Here is a 12789-nt window from a genome sequence, read left to right as displayed (position 1 = left end):
TCTGTCACCTCCCAAGTACCTACACCCTCCCTATCTCTGTCACCTCCATTAGCCCCTCCATGACTCACACACCTCTCCACCTCTGGCCTCTTGCCCATTCAACATACATTGCTGCTGATAATCCCTCCCTAATCCTTTCTGTCTCTTTCCCTCTCTTTCCTCCTTTAAGACACTCCTTGATTTCTGTTTGGCCACTCTCCTATGTAGTGCTTGTTGACCGTGTACTTCTGTAAAAGGCCCAGAAGCTGTTGTGAAGCCTGTTCTATAACGGAGACAAACACATCCACAACTCTCGCTCAAGGAGTTTCCACATTGTTAAACTCTATGATGTTTCTTAAAGTTCTGAAAATGTGCTCTTAATCAAAAAAAAATGTTCCTGGTATATTTCCTCCCTTCTTTCTTCCTAACTTCCATTCTGATATTGTTTATTTTCCCCCTCCCCTTGCCCCAGGTCCCATAGTGGCTGTGCACTGCAAACAGAGTGAGGCTGGCTCCTATTAACTCAACTGTAACACCCTCAGCTGACACCAGTTGCCTACGGAGAAGGCGCAGAAGATCTTTACGAGGATTGGATTGGATTAGCTGCACGGAGAGGATAGACAAACTTGGATTGTTTTTGCCAGTGTCAGAGGCTGAGGGGCGACCTGATAGAAGTATGTGAAATTACGAGAGGTCTGGATATGGCGGATAGTTGGAGTATTTTATCCAGAGTGGAAATGTCAACAACTGGAGGGCTGAGGTTCAAAGTGAGAGGGGGAAAGTTTAAAGGAGATCTGTGAGGCAAGATTTTTATACAGAGGGTGGTAGATGCCTGGAATGTGCTGCCAGGGGAGCTGATAGAAGCAGACACAATAGCAACGTTTCAGAGACATTTATTCAGACACATGAACAGGCAGGGACTAGGGGGATATGGAGCATGCACAAGCAGATGGGATTATTGGCATCATAGTCAGCACAGACATGATGGGCCAAAAGGCCTGTTCCTACGCTGTACTATCCTACTTTCTATTGGTGTATCATTCTTCTGCAGTCTCCTGTTATGTTGGATTTTTAGGGACATGGTGGGATGGCTAGGTGTTACCTGGGGACCAGCATGTCTCCAATTAACTCACTATCAAATGTTGTTGAAGGGCTAGCCCACCCAGTGGGGAGGGAGATACCAACATTTTTAAATTGAATAACAGGAAGGCCAGTCAGTCTGGGAGTTGTCAGCACTCAGCTCTCTGGAGCCAACGGGGGCCCTGTCATTGTTGTTGGTCCCAAGCTGTGTACATCATGGAACAGCAGAACCTTCAGGGGCTGAATGGCCTACTCCAAGCACATGTAGATATCTTCCTAATCGACCTGTTTAGAGTAAGCTATGACACCCCTCTGGAGCTGGTGGAACTTGAATCCGGGTCTCCAGGCTCAGAGGAATGGAGACTACCGCTGCTCCACAAAGCCCCTTTCCTCGCATGCGCCTGCTGCTTTATCTTAGAATTGTCATTGCAATAACATCCCATGTCTAGTCCTCCACTCACTCACACATCAAGCCCTAACTTACCTCTGGGCCAATCAGTACCTTGGAAAATTGCATGTAGACACTGACATGAAAGTGACACAGAAATGGGAACATGAAATGATCCGGGTCTCAGTTTCCCAATTGGAAATACTGGAACTCTCAGGAATCCTGATTGTGTTCTGGGCTGAAACCCCAGGAGCGGCTGGGACTTATGAGCTTTTGCTGAACTATGCCAAGAGGACATGTCACTGCTGGACAGTGGACAATTGTTCAAAGGTTCTTTTTTCCAGTTTGGTATTGCTAAAAGTATTTGCTTATTTCTTAAAATAAAGGGAACTGCAAATGTCAAAGTTCTATTGCTCCCAGGCTCTCCCACACAGTGAATTCCCAGGCAGATCATATTCTCTGCACTGCATGTTTTTAATGTCAGATTGTTTCCCGCAGCTGTTACAGAGAATGTGTGTGGAGTTGCCTGGGGGTTGGGGCTGGTTAACAACTCACATTCAGTTTCAGCGAGTACTGTGCAGAATTATGTTCATGACTTTGACCAAAGCTGCTCATCAACTTCCCTCTGAGCGACTCGAAGGCCAAAGGAAGGAACTTCATGTCCAGTTCTGTGGCTGATAACTCACTCAGTGGCAAAATACTTTGGCATCTTGCCCATGCATTGATCAGTCACCAGAATACTAAGGGCCATGCTCAAGGTGAGAGTGAATCTCATACAGAAGCTGGCAAGTGCCAACTTGGGGTGGCAGAGCCAACACACCACACGCTGACTCTCACTGGCTTGGTCTACCTAATGACAGAATACAAATGCTCCACCTGGCAGAGGGGTCCCAGCCACAAACATGGTCAGTATCACCTCCACAAAGCCGCGTGGTTTATTTCTGGGATGTTGACACCAATGACAGCTGGAGTGATGTTTGCACAAAATGAACCTCCTCAAGTCTGAAGGGAAAATATTATCCTTGAAGAATACCACTCCCACTTACAGCACTCCTATTGACACAAGGCTTCAACAAGATTTACAAACCCATAAGAAATCCTCCAGTCCTTATTGAAACACACCCTACAACCTGATGACTAGCTGTCCATGGTGCTGCATGGGTACCTTGCCTTTAAGAAAGTTTATCTTTAAGGACTCCATGTCTTGTGTGTACTGTAACGTCTGCTTCGTAACTCGTAATCTGTTTCACTGTTTTAAATAAGCTAACCCACAGAGTTATCTATCCTTGAAGAGCAATTGATTATCAATCATTAATCATTAACAGCCCAGAGATGGTTTAGCTCCTACTTGACCAGAAACACATCCCACTGAGACCTGGGAATTGGCCTGTTGCTGAGGGCCAGGAAACAGTGTTCCACGGAACGTCACATGAGGATGGCTCGGGAAAGATGTGGCCATTTGCTTCGGGGGTGGAACATAAGGAGCAGCTGAAACTGTGAATGTGGCTGTTCCTGTGAGACCATCGCCTGCAGACTGAACTCATGCCCCGAGAACTTCAACCCTGGTGGCATCACATTACTGAGGCTGAGGCCACTGCATAGATTACTCGTCTTGGGAGAAGGTTATAATTCCTTCCCCAGCTATTCGAGTAAAATGAATCTGCAGCACAGTGCTGAGGGAATGCTTCCTGGTCAGACATGTTGCTTTCTGGATGAGCTACTTTGCGGAGATGATGTCTGCACTCACAGCTGGAGGTGACAGATCCCACTGACCACGAGGTGTGACCACTTGGCCCGTATTTCTAGAGTAACAGTGTCATTACAGTACAGCACGAGGCAGTTTGGCCCATTGAGTCTTTGGCAGTTCATTAGCAACTCAATCACTCACATCCTCTGTTCTACCACCACAGGCCCTCACTGACCTCTCTATTTCCTTTTGAATAAATTCATTGTCTTCACTTCCTCCATTCCCATAGGCCCTGGAATGTAAGTCGTTATCACTCACTGCGTGAGAAATATTTACCTCCTATTCCCCCGTGTATCCCTCACTAACAGGTTTAATCCATGTACCCCTCAGTAGTAGTGCCATCAGGCCAAGGGGAACAGTTTTATGCTTTCAATTCAAACCAAAGCTCGATTATATTCCCCCTCAGTCTCCTCGGCTCCAAATACAACATCTGCAGCATGGAAAATCTCCCTTTCCTGGAATAATTCTTATTCCCTTCCCCTGAGCCCTCTCAGGTTCTACATACCCCAGTTATTTTTCAATAATATCATTGAAAATGGATTGTGCGGCTCATCAGAAAGTGTTATGTGTGGGATCTTGCTGTGTGTAAATCAGCTGCCCTGTGATCTCCATTACAAGACAGATTGTTGTTCCAAGACACTTCACTGGCTGTGAAATGCTTTGGTCTCCCCTTGGGTTCTGAAAAGCTTTCTCTACATTTATTCTCCTCCACGTCCATAGACTGCTCAAGATATCCACTGTTTGCTGTTGCCCAGCAATAAAATTCAGAAGCTCTGTGCTTTTCACGATGGATAGAATTAAAGCACACCTCAAACAGCCTCATGCCACTGCAGTCACAGCTGTGAGATATTGTGTTGGGTTTGAAGATACTCCCCTGTGACTACATGGAATGTAAACTCTGGGAATAATATCACATTTAGCAATGAGAGACAGAAAGGGATGATTCTCCCAACTCATTCTCTACAGGTTTGCATCACTGCCTGGTCCAGTATTTATTGCCCGTCCCTAGTTGCCCTTGAGAAGTTGGTGGTGAGCTGCCTTCTTGAACTGCTGCAGTCAATGTGCTATACGTAGACCTACAATGCCCTTAGGGAGGGAATTCAAGGATTTCAGGGGAGGCAATGGCCTAGTAGTATTATTGTTGGACTGTTAATCCAGGGACCTGGATAACATTCTGGGGACCTGGGTTTGAATCCCACCACGGCAGATGGTGGAATTTGAATTCAATAAAAAAAGTCTGGAATTAAGAATCTAATGCTCACCGTGAATCCATTTTCGATTGTCAGGAAAAACCCATCTGGTTCACTAATGTCCTTTATGGAAGGAAACTGCCATCCTTACCTAGTCTGGCCTACATGTGACTCCAGACCCACAGCAATGTGGTTGACTCTGAACTGCCCTCTGGGCAATTAGGGATGGGTAATAAATGCTGCCCAGCCAGTGACGTCCTCCTCCTGTTAATGAATAAAGAAAAAAATAATTTGACCCAGTGACAGTGAAGGAACGGCGATATATTTCCAAGTCAGGATGGTGAGTGGCTTGGAGGGAAAGTTGCAGGTCGGACTCACGTATCGCCTGTCCCTGTCCAACCAGGCATTTAGCTCATTGGAACACAAAGGCAGTCTAAGAAGCCTTGGGGCAGCTTGTAGATGGTACACACTGCTGCTACTGAGTGTCAGTGGAGGAAGGAATGGAATGCTTGTGGATGTGGTGCAATTGGGTTAACTCTACTGATCGACTACAGCTCCGCCTTCAACACCATAATTCCAAACAAACTCATCTCTAAACTCCGAGACCTAGGACTCAGCTCCCCCTTCTGTAACTGGATCCTCGACTTCCAGATTCATAGACTGCAGTCTGTAAAGATAGGGGACAACACCTCCTCTACCACGTCGGTGCCCCGCAAAGCTGCGTACTCAGCCCCCTGCTGTACTCCTTACACACTCACCACTGTGTAGCTAAATTCCAGCCCAACTCTATTTACATATTTGCTGATGACCACTGTTGTAGGTCGGATGTCAAATGATGATGAGACAGAATACAGGAAAGAGATTGAGTGCTTAGTGGCGTGGTGTAAAGGCAACAATTTCTCTTGGTGTCAGCAAAACAAAGGAGCTGGTCATTGACTTCAGGAGGTGGAGTGGAGGGCATACCACTGTCTGATTCAAAGGTGCTGTGGTGAAAATGGTCGATAACGTCAAGTTCCTGGAAGTGATGATCCCAACAATCTGTCCTGGTCCACTCACATCAATGTGACATTCAAGGAAGCACGAGAATGTCTCTACTTCCTCAGGAAGCTAAGGAAATTTGGCATTTCCACAGAGACTCTTAGCAATTTTTATAGATGTACCAGATAAAGCATCCGATTTGGATGTATCACCGCATGGTTTGGCAACTGCTTTTCCCATGACCAAGAGAAATTACAGAGAGTCGTGAACACAGCCCAGTCCATCACACAAACCAGACTTCCATCCATCACTCCTGTAACACTGTATTCTGCACTCTGTTCTGCTACCCTGACACACTCTAATGGTACGATCTGCCTGTACAGCACGCAAAACAACACCTTTCACTGTATTTCAGTACATGTGACAACAATAAATCAAACTCAAACTCAAAAACTCAGGAGGCTGCTTTGTCCTGAATGGTGTCCAGTTCTGGTGTGTTGCTGTATCTGCAACCATGGAGACCTCAAAGAGGACACCTTCTCAAGGGCAATTAGGGACGGACAATGAATGCTGGCCCAGCCAGAGATACTCAAATTCCATAAATGAATAGGAGAAAGAACAATCACACACCTGATTTGGGTGTAAAACATTTTGGGATGTACAGATGACGTTCTGAAGCAGAGTCATACCAGACTCGAAACATTAACTCTTTTTCTCCAGCATTCTCTGTGTTTGTTTGGAACGTACAGAGTCATGATAAAATTCTAGATCTTTCTGGGTTTTTTTTGTATTTTGTGATGGAATGACTTTGGGAAGTCAGAAGGTGAGGTATGCAACCTGTGGGAATCACTGTGGGCATGGTATGCTGGGTTCACAAGCTGTGAGTTTCTGGCCAATGTTGATCCTCAGGATGTGGTTGGTAGGGATTCAATGATTTGTCGATTACAAACTAGTTTCATTCACTCAGAGATAACAGATTTAAAAAGCACTTCCGAGTAACAGCAATTTATAGAACTAGAATAAAAAGCTGGTCTCAGTGATAGTAACCATAAGTCTGTCATTGAATTATTGGAAAAACCCATCTGGGTCACTAATGTCCTTTAGGGAAGGAAACTGCCGTCCTTACCTGGTCTGGCCTACATGTGACTCCAGACCCACAGCAATGTGGTTGACTCTGAACTGCTCTCTGGGCAATTAAGGATGGGCAATAAATGCTGCCTGGCCAGCGACGCCCTCATCCCATCAATGAATAAAAAAAAAGAAAACTGACCCAGCATGTCACTGAGTTTAAGGGGCAGTTAGGGACGAGCAGTAAGTGTTGGCTTTGCCAGCGACTCTCATCCCATGAAAGAACAAAAAACAAACCTGCCCTCATTTTGCCCGAATGATACATAATTGGACCATTTCACCCTCAACTGCACCAGCCAATGGGATTCTATTGAGTTAAGCTGTAATAGAGTCGGGGTTTTGTTAATTTGCAAAAAAACTAATTACCCTGATGCCTTTTTATACTTTTCAATTAAACTGAAATGATGCCTCTCAATTGAAAAGACAATCTCCTCTTGTTTATTTGTGCTCATTACAGTTGAAATACAGAAAGGGAAAACACATCATAACATCAAATAACACAATGTATCTTGTTAATCTGTTTACGTCATTTGAGTTACAGGCTCTTTTGAGTTGAGTTTTTACTCGTTACATTGGCGAAGATTATTTTCTGAGCATTTCAAACACAGCGCAAAATTTAAATCCCAGACATGCTCCATTTACATTAAATGGAGGAGAGTGTTGCAGTTTTATGGTCCCCATTCATGACCCTGACACATCCCAAAGCTCTTTAAAGTTAACAATGGCAAAATGGGTAGCTATTCTGTACACAGCAAGATCCCACTACTCATGAATGCCATCGCAGCCACTTTTTTTTAGCAGTTTTGACCTCTAACTAAATTTGTCCTCCTCTAAGTTACTCCTTCAGCCAATATCTCACATGGCTCTGTATCAAGTTTTGTTTATTAATCACTCCTGCTTCAGAACATATTTGACTATAATCATGACACAACATCATTCCAGGTTGTTCCAGTCTGTTTTTGTGATGGAGATTGAAAGATAAATATCCCAAGACCGTAAGAAATAGGAACAGGAGTAGACCATTCAGCCCTTCAACCCTGCTGTGCCATTCAATGAGATTGTGGCTGATCCAACATTCCTTGTGCCCACTTTCCTGCCCTTTCCCTGTAACCATTGATTTGCCAACTGATCAGGAATCTATCGTTCTCAGCCTTAAGTATCGGCCATCTCTTGACCTACTCTTCATCAAAGGAATGCATTGCCACCTTCTCCATTCACTTGAGAAGGCAGATGGGCCTTAGCTTCGAAAAGATGACATCTCTGATATGGCAGCACTCCCTCAATATGTCACTCAGTGCAGTGGGTCCCATCAGCCGAGACTTGGAGATCATTCGCTGAACATGGATTTGAACTCACCACCATAGCGCCCAGAGATAAGAGAGGAAACCCACCCTGAGAGTGACAGCTGACCCTCCAAATGATATCACCACTCAGACAGGAAAAACGATCATGGGCCAATGGCTGACTGGTTAGGGCTAGGAGGGTGGGTGCTGTAGGGAGCTGGAGGCAACCTGTTTCTTTTGGGGGTTATCAGTCTGAGGTTGGTTCTTGTTCAGGACTGATTTGAGAGAGGTGCAGACTGAGTGACAGTTTCAATGCAGCATAGGAGCTTCCTGAAACAGGGAACATTCCCTAAGCCAAAATTAAAAAGCTTTCACTGAAGGATTGTTTTATTGAAAACAGCAATTTTAGCCTCGGTCAGGTTCCTAGCAAAGCAAATAGACACACAGTGTACTTCCAACACTCATTGGCACAATTTATGATTTTTCAAAACATTATTTCTAAGACAGCTATGTCCAATTGGCCCAGCATTTACTGCCCGTCCCTAGTTGCCCTTGAGAAGGTGGTGGTGAGCTGCCTTCTTGAGCCGCTGCAGTCCACCTGCTGTAGATTGACCCACAATGCCCTGAGGGAGGGAATTCCAGGATTTTGATCCAGTGACACTGAAGGAAAGGTGATATATTTCCAAGTCAGGATGGTGAGTGGCTTGGAGGGGAACTTGCAGGGGATGGTGTTCCCATGTATCTGCTGCCCTTGTCTTTCTAAATAATCGTGGGTTTGGAAGGTGCTGTCTGAGGATCTTTGGTGAATTTCTGCAGTGCATCTTGTAGATAGTACACACTGCTGTTACTGAACATCAGGGGTGGAGGGAGTGGATGCTTGTGGATGTGGTGCCAATTAAACAGCTGCTTTGTCCTGGATGGTTTAAACACATCGTTTGAGGAGTTTCCCTGTGTCACAACAAAGGGACTTGATGTCTTTGCTTCAATTTGATGCAGATCACATATTTATACTCCTCAGTATGGACTCTTGTTCTAAAAGGGGACCAATATCTGGGAGGAGCAGGACTGGCAGCTTAATGTTCCAGGGTATGGATGCTACAGGAAGGATAAAAGGGGGCAAGAGAGGAGGGGGAGTGGTGTTTTTGGTTAGGGATAACATTATGTCTGTACTTACGGAGGATATTCCAGGAAGAACGTGCAGTGAAGTTATGTGGGTGGAACTGAAAAATAAGAAAGGGATGATCACCGTATTGAGATTGTACTGCAGACCTCCCGTTAGTCAGCAGGAAATTGAGAAGTAAATATGTAAGGAGATTTCAGATATCTGTAAGAATAGTAGGTTGGTAATGGTGGGGGTTTTTAACTTTCCAAACCTAAACTGGGACTGCCATAGTGTTAAGGCCTTGGATGGGAAGGAATCTGTTAAGTTTGTACAAGAAAATTTTCTTCTTCAATATGTGGATGAACATTCTGAGGAAGGGTCACCAGACCCGAAACATTAACTCTGATCTTGTCTTCACAGATGCTGCCAGACCTGCTGAGCTTTTCCAGCAACTTCTGGTTTTGTTCTTATTCATTCACGAGATGAGGGTGTCACTGGCTAGGCAGCATTTATTGCCCACCCCTAATTGCCCAGAGGGCTGTTGAGAGTCAATCACATTGCTCTGGGTCTGGGGTCACATATAGGCCAGACCAGGCAAGGATGGCAGATTTCCTACTCTAAAGGACATTAGTGAACCAGATGGGTTTTTCCAACAATTGACAATGATTCACAGTCATCATTGGATTCTTAATTCCAGATATCTTACTGAATTCAAATTCCACCATCTGCCTTGGCGGGATTTGAACCCAGGTCCCCAGTTCTTTCAGTTTTTATCCAGAGACAGTATGTTCCTGTTAGTGCGAAGGGCAAGGCTGGTAGTGTAAAGAATGCTGGGTGAATAGAGAAATCGAGGGCTCTGGTCAAGAGAAAGGAGGCATATGTCAGGTATAGGCAGCTGAGATCGAGTGAATCCCCAGAGGAGTATAAGGGCAGTCGGAGTATAGTTAAGAGTGAAGTCAGGAGGGCAAAAAGGGGACATGAGATATTTTTGGCCAAAAGGGTTAAGGAGAATCCAAAGAGATTCTGTAGATACATTAAGGACAAAAGAGTAACTAACGAAAGAATAGGCCCCTGGAAAGATCAATAAGGCTGTATATATGTGGAACTGCAGAAGATGGGTGAGATGCTAAATGAAAAGTTTGTGTCAGTATTTACAATGGAGAAGGATAAGGAAGCTAGAGGACTTGGGGAAATAAACAGTGAAATCTTGAAATGTATCCATATTCGACAGGAAGAAGTGCAGGACGTTTTAAAATACATAAAGGTGGATAAGTCCCTGGGATCTGATCAACTGTATTCCAAAACTTTGTGGGAAGCTAGGGAAGAGATTGCTGGGGCATTTGATGAGATATTTGCATCATTGGTAGCCACAGGTGAGGTGCTGGTAGACTGGAGGTTGGCTAACGTGATGCCACTATTTAAGAAAAGTGGTAAGGAAAAGCCAGAGAACGACAGACCGATGAGCCTGATGTCAGTGGTGGGCAAGCTGTTGGAGGGGATTCTGAGGGATAGGATTTACATATATTTGGAAAGACAAGGACTGATTAGGAATAGTCAACATGGCTTAGTGTGTGAGAAATTGTGTCTCACTAACTTGATTGAATTTTTTTGAAGATTGATAAAGAAGATTCATGAAGGCAGAGCATTGAACATTGTCTATATGGAGTCAGCAAGACGTTCGACCAGGTTTTGTACAATAGACTGGTTAGCAAGGTGAGATCACATGGGATGCAGGGATAGCTAGTGAATTAGATACAAAATTGGTTTGAAGGTAGGAGACAGAGGGTGGTGGAGAAAGGTTATTTTTCGGACTGGAGACCTGTGACCAGTGGTGTGCAGCAGGGATTATTTGGATGTGAACACAGAGGTATGGTCAGTAAGTTTGTAGACGACACCAATATTGGCATTGTAGTGGACAGTGACGAAGGTTATGTCCGAGTATGATGGGATCAGATGGGTCAGTGGGCCGTGGAGTGGCAGATGGAGTTTAATTTAAATAAATGTGAGGTGCTGCATTTTGGTAAGACAAATCAGGGCAGGAATTATAAACTTAATACCAAGGTCCTGGGGCGTGTTGCTGAACAAAGAGACCTATGGATGCAGGCGCATACTTCTTTGAAAGTGGAGTTGCAGGTAAACAGGATAGTAAAGAAAACATTTGGTACGCTTGCCTTTATAGGTCAGTACATTGAGTGTAAGAATTGAGAAGTCATGTACAGGATATTGGTTAGGCCACTTTTGGAATATTGCATTCAATCCGAGACTCGCTGCAATAGGAAAAATGTTGTTAAACTTGAAACTTGATATCAGGTCGGCATAGACGAGTTTGACTGAAGGGTTCGTTTCTGTGTTGTACAGCTCCATGACTTGAGAGCATGAAATTTTTTAAAATCTGTTTGAACCTCATGGCTAAATTTCTGGAGGGATGATAAATGAATACAATTCATAGACCGTCCCTCATTTTCCTCTTTTAATTTTCTCCAGTTATTTACACTGAAAGGTACTGATGTTGGCTGCTCTATATCCAAGGTACGCACAGAGCATGTAAAACCAGGAGTTAATGCTTGTTTGCTGTGTCGTTCTGTTGAGTTAAGAAAAGATTTAGGCAGCTCATTTACTTCTTATGTGCAATAAAACACAATCCACATTGAATTCCTGAACTGTGATCTCAACCTTAATAGTCTCAGAGAAATTATGGGTTCGCAAAGACATTAAAATCATTAAGGTGCAACAACAGCTCTTCCAGCTCCGAGTTCCACCGTTTGAGGGTCAATTAACACTAGAGACACCAGCCTACGCATTCCCTGCAGAAATGAGGGAGTGTTGCACTGTCAGCGGGTCAGTAATGAGGGAGTGTTGCACTGTCAGAGGGTCAGTATTGAGGGAGTGCCGCAACGTCGGAGGGTCAGTGCTGAGACAGTGCTGCAATATCAGGGGTTCAGTACTGAGGGAGTGTCGCACTGTCAGAGGGTCAGTAATGAGGGAGTGTTGCACTGTCAGAGGGTCAGTATTGAGGGAGTGCTGCACTGTCAGAGGGTCAGTACTGAGGGAGTGCCGCACTGTCAGAGGGTCAGTGTTGAGGGAGCGCCGCACTCTCAGAAGGCCAGTACTGAGGGAGTGCCGCACTGTCAGTCGGTCAGTACTGAGGGAGTGTCGCACTCTCAGAGGGTCAGTGCTGAGGGAGCGCCGCACTGTGAGACGGTCAGTAATGAGGGAGTGTCACACTGTATGAGGGTCAGCGATGAGGGTGCGCCGCACTATGAGAGGGTCAGCATTGAGGGAGTGCCGCACTGTGAGAGGGTCAGTAATGAGGGAGTGCCACACTGTATGAGGGTCAGCGATGAGAGTGCGCCGCACTGTCAGAGGGTCAGCATTGAGGGAGTGCCGCATTGTCAGAGGGTCAGTACTGAGGGAGTGCCGCACTGTCGGAGGGTCAGTGCTGATGGTGTGCCGCACTGTCAGGGGGTCACTCCTGAGGGACTGCTGCACTGTCAGAGGGTCAGTGCTGAGGGAGTCCCACACTATCAGAGGGTCAGTGCTGATGGAGCGCCGAACTGTCGGAGGGTCAGTGCTGATGGTGTGCCGCACTGTCAGGGGGTCACTCCTGAGGGACTGCTGCACTGACAGAGGGTCAGTGCTGAGGGAGTGCCGCACTGTCAGCAGGTCAGTCCTGAGGGAGTGCCGCACTGATGAAGGGTCAGTACTGAGGGAGTGCCGCACTGATGAAGGGTCAGTACTGAGGGAGTGCCACACTGTCAGTGGGTCAGTACTGAGGGTGTGCCGCACTGTCAGAGGGTCAGTGCTGAGGGAGTGCCACACTGTCAGAGGGTCAGTGCTGAGGGAGTGCCACACTGTCGGAGGGTCAGTGCTGAGGGAGTGCCACACTGTCAGAGGGTCAGTACTGAGGGAGTGCC

General features: G+C 45.7%; 1 protein-coding gene across 4 annotated transcripts in view; it reads right to left on the bottom strand.

Moving 5' to 3' along the window:
- Positions 1-12789, bottom strand: part of slc44a5b (solute carrier family 44 member 5b) — a 389888-nt gene that overhangs the window by 205152 nt on the left and 171947 nt on the right. The window lies entirely within an intron of this gene.

Source organism: Rhincodon typus, chromosome 10 (genome assembly GCF_021869965.1).
Source record: "Rhincodon typus isolate 14 chromosome 10, sRhiTyp1.1, whole genome shotgun sequence".
In the NCBI taxonomy this organism is placed as follows: Eukaryota; Metazoa; Chordata; class Chondrichthyes; order Orectolobiformes; family Rhincodontidae; genus Rhincodon; species Rhincodon typus.
The sequence above is the reverse complement of the archived record's forward strand: the minus strand, read 5'-3'. Positions and strand labels throughout refer to the sequence as shown.